This window comes from Oncorhynchus gorbuscha, unplaced genomic scaffold (assembly GCF_021184085.1).
Source record: "Oncorhynchus gorbuscha isolate QuinsamMale2020 ecotype Even-year unplaced genomic scaffold, OgorEven_v1.0 Un_scaffold_5707, whole genome shotgun sequence".
Lineage (NCBI taxonomy): Eukaryota > Metazoa > Chordata > Actinopteri > Salmoniformes > Salmonidae > Oncorhynchus > Oncorhynchus gorbuscha.
This window is the reverse complement of record NW_025749452.1, coordinates 4,978-10,000: the sequence shown is the minus strand read 5'-3', so window position 1 is coordinate 10,000 and position 5,023 is coordinate 4,978. Positions and strand designations below refer to the sequence as shown.

At 46.7% G+C, this 5,023-nt stretch overlaps 1 pseudogene; it reads left to right on the top strand.

Moving 5' to 3' along the window:
- Nucleotides 1-3,815, top strand: part of LOC124029169 — an 18,179-nt pseudogene extending 14,364 nt beyond the window's left edge.
- Nucleotides 3,816-5,023: the final 1,208 nt, after the last annotated feature.

Here is a 5,023-nt window from a genome sequence, read left to right as displayed (position 1 = left end):
TGTTAGATAAAGGCATTTTAATTGGCTGTTGATGTGGCGGCCCGCTGTGACGATATGATTCTCTCCCCCTGGTTGGCTGTGAAGCTGGAAGGACGGCCTCGCGTTGTGCGCCCTGATACACAGACACCGTCCTGACCTCATCGACTATGCCAAGCTCAACAAGGTCTCTGTGTGGCCTGAGTCCGATGCATGCTGGTCTAGGACTGGCTGAGTGCCAGTCTGTTTGTGCCATCAGGCCAACTCCTTGTCATGGTATGATGGCACAAATAGACTGGCACTCAGGCTAGTCTGGTCCAAGACCTGGGCTGAAGTGCATGTTGGGAGATGCAGCCACCAACCACCACACTAACCCCACTGCCCTGTTAACTACATAGAGATTCACTGGTCAAGAACTCTGTTTACTACATAGAGATTCACTCAGGGTTAACCCATAACAGAACGTGGTTAGCCTTGATACTGCTGAGCAGAACAAGGTTAACTCATACCAGAGCAGGGTTAGCCTTGACACTGCTGAGCAGAACAGGGTTAACCCATACCAGAGCAGGGTTAGCCTTGACACTGCTGAGCAGAACAGGGTTAACCCATACCAGAGCAGGGTTAGCCTTGACACTGCTGAGCAGAACAGGGTTAACCCATACCAGAGCAGGGTTAGCCTTGACACTGCTGAGCAGAACAGGGTTAACCCATACCAGAGCAGGGTTAGCCTTGACACTGCTGAGCAGAACAGGGTTAACCCATACCAGAGCAGGGTTAGCCTTGACACTGCTGAGCAGAACAGGGTTAACCCATACCAGAGCAGGGTTAGCCTTGACACTGCTGAGCAGAACAGGGTTAACCCATACCAGAACGACTTTTAGCCTTGACACTGCTGGAGCAGAACAGAACCCATACCAGAGCAGGGTTAACCCTATATAAACAAGGTTAACCATTGATATTGCTGAGCAGAACAAGGCTATAATGACTATATAAACCAAGCTATAATGACTATATAAACCAAGCTATAATGACTATATAAACCAAATAACGACTAACCCATACCAGAGCATTACGACACTGCTAAACCAAGCTATTAACCCATACCAGAGCAGGGTTAGCCTTGATACTGCTGAGCAGAACAGGTTAACCATACCATCAGGGTTATTGACACTGCTGAGCAGAACAGGTTGGTTACCATACTAAAACATATAAACTAGAACACCTGGTTAATGACTACCATCTGGGACTATATAAACACCTGGTTGGTACCATCTGGGATATATAAACCACCTGGTTGGTACCATCTGGGATATAAGAACACCTGGTTGGTACCATCTGGGATATTAGAACACCTGGTTGGTACCATCTGGGATATTAGAACACCTGGTTGGTACCATCTGGGATATTAGAACACCTGGTTGGTACCATCTGGGATATTAGAACACCTGGTTGGTACCATCTGGGATATTAGAACACCTGGTTGGTACCATCTGGGATATTAGAACACCTGGTTGGGTACCATCTGGGATATTAGAACACCTGGTTGGTACCACCTGGGGATATTAGAACACCTGGTTGGTATCATCTGTGATATTAGAACACCTGGTTGGTACCACCTGGGGATATTAGAACACCTGGTTGGTACCACCTGGGGATATTAGAACACCTGGTTGGTATCATCTGTGATATTAGAACACCTGTTTGGTACCATCTGGGATATTAGAACACCTGGTTGGTACCATCTGGTACTTTAAGGAACAGTGTCTAGGACCAAGGCCGAAGGTCTACTAATGAATTGTATGTCTCCTGGAGTTGCCATGTTGAATGTTGAAACTGTTTACATGTTCTAGCCTGTATTGTGTTACACGGTAATAGTATGATGGATGATGAGTTGAAGACAGTGTGGATGAATATGTTAGTTAAACAGTGTTTTTATGTGTCTCGTTATGATGTCTTCTAACCAGGATGACCCTCTGGGTAATATGAACCTGGCCTTTGATGTGGCAGAGAAATACCTGGACATCCCCAAGATGTTGGAACGCTGAAGGTAAATATTTTAGATCAGGGGTCTCCAACCTTTTTTAGTATGAGAGCTACTTTTTTAAATCAAACATTTGGCATTTCGCTACTATTTTTTTCCACCAGGAAACTCTTCCCCAAGTCCTTCGTGAGCAAGAGAAAGTAGTGCGATATGTTTTCTGTCAATATACCTGCTAAAATAAGGGTTAATCTCTAAAGGAGGCCCTATAAACTCTGTGATTTTGGCCCTTGGCCCTATAAAATCTGTGATTTTGGCCCTATAAAATCTGTGATTTTGGCCCTATAAAATCTGTGATATTGGCCCTATAAAATCTGTGATTTTGGCCCTATAAAATCTGAGATTTCCCTTTCTAAAATCTAGGATTTTATATTTCTAAGAATCAAATGAGATTTTTCCCAACTAGCCTGGGTAAACCTTTCCTGGTTATAGATTATTTTGGACTTTCACTCTCCCCCATTTTGGACAATTATTCGTAAGAATTTTGGACCTATAACATCTGTTTTTCCCCCATAAATTATGTTTTATATTTTCCCAAATTGTGTTTTTTTCCTGGAAGTAAAACCTGGTTTTAAATTAGATTTTTTTCTTTCTACTCTCAAAATTACAATTCTTCAACTAGTTTCCTTTAATAACAAAGGATGGGATGTCTCTCCCTTCTGTTCTCTCTCACATCTGCCAATAAAACCTGGAGGTCTGGAAGAAAACTATCAAATCTGAGATGTTCTTATGTGGCCAGTAATTCTCCACACAGGGACACGCCATTTCACCCCTCAGCCCAACTAGCCCTTTCCCTCCCTCTCCCTCCAATTTCTCCCTCTCTCTCTCTCTCTCTCTCTCTCTCTCTCTCTCTCTCTCTCCTCTCACCTCCCCACCCACAGGGACCACCTTTCTCTCCTCTCACACACAGGGACTCTCTCTCTCACCCTCTCTCTCTCTCTCTCCTTCCCCCTCTCTCTTCCTCTCCCTTTCACCCTCCTCCCAGGACACACCATTTCACCCCTCTCACTATCGCCCTCCATTCTCACTCTCTCTCTCCCTTCACGCACAAGGCTCTCCTTTGTTTTACCCACTGAACCTGACCTGTCCTCAGTTTGATTTGATACTCTTGACCTGTAAACGTCAGTGTGATAGTAATCTCACAGACACACCATTTCACCCTCACACACACAGCTTTTTCCATCTCCAGAGCTTCCTTTCCATCTCAGACTTTTTTCTGTCCTTTTCTCACCATCTACCCCCCCACTCCAGACATCATCAACAGCCCCAAGCCCGACACAGAGAGCTATCATGACCTATGTTTCCTGTTTCTACCATGCTTTTGCTGGAGCAGAGCAGGTAGAGAGACCGTTTGAGTGGATGTGTGTGTGGTTTTGGACTGCAGAGTGATTATTGTTAAGTACCCGTTTGCCAGGCTTGAATTACCACATTAAAATACTACCACCTCACTGTAACTAGGTTCTCACATAATGAATTATGATTTATCATGAATTCCTTTGTGTTCCTGTCTGAAACATTAAAATACTTTTTTATCCAAACAATATAACCAATTAATACTCTGATTTTAAACCTTAGCTGTCATCACGTTGTTGTTTTTTTCACCCCCTCACCCCCTGCTAGGTCACATTAGCATCACACACGTCCAGATGGTTTCCATATAATTATCCAAAGGGATGGGACTGTCATGTGACCCGTTGCTGTGTGTCTCTACAGGCGGAGACAGCAGCTAACCGTATCTGTACAATTCTGGGGGACAACCAGGAGAATGAGAGCCTCATGGAGGAATATGAGAAACTGGCCAGTCAGGACACACCATTTCACCCCTCACACACACAGGGACACGCCATTTCACCCTCACACACACAGGGACACACCATTTCATCCCTCACACACACAGGGACACACCATTTCACCCCTCACACACACAGGGACACACCATTTCACCCCTCACACACACAGGGACACACCATTTCACCCCTCACACACACAGGGACACACACACAGGGACACACCATTTCACCCCTCACACACACAGGGACACACCATTTCACCCCTCACACACACAGGGACACCATTTCACCCCTCACACAATATTAGGACCACCATTTCACCCCCTCACACACACAGGGACACACCATTTCACCCTCACACACACAGGGACACACTCCATTTCACCCTCACACACACAGGGACCACTACCCATTTCACCCTCACACACACAGGGACACACCATTTCACCCTCCACACACAGGGACACACCATTTCACCCCCACACACAGGGACACACCATTTCACCCTCACACACAGGGACACACCATTTCACCCTCACACACACAGGGACACACCATTTCACCCCTCACACACACAGGGACACACTCCATTTCACCCCTTACACACACAGGGACACACCATTTCACCCTCACAACAGGGACACACCATTTCACCACACACCATTTCACCCCTCACACACACAGGGACACACCATTTCACCCTCACACACACAGGGACACACACATTTCACCCCACACACACAGGGACACACCATTTCACCCCTCACACACACAGGGACACCATTTCACCCTCACACACACAGGGACACACCATTTCACCCCTCACACACACAGGGACACACCATTTCACCCTCACACACACAGGGACACCATCACCCCCTACACACAGGGACACACCATTTCACCCCTCACACACACAGGGACACACCATTTCACCCCTCACACACAGGGACACACCATTTCACCCCTCACACACACAGGGACACACCATTTCACCCTCACACACACAGGGACACACCATTTCACCCTCACACACAGGACACCATTTCACCCTCACACACACAGGGACACACCATTTCACCCCCACACACATCACACACACCTCACACACACAGGGACACACCATTTCACCCCTCACACACACAGGGACACACCATTTCACCCCTCACACACACAGGGACACACCATTTCACCCTCACACACACAGGGACACACCATT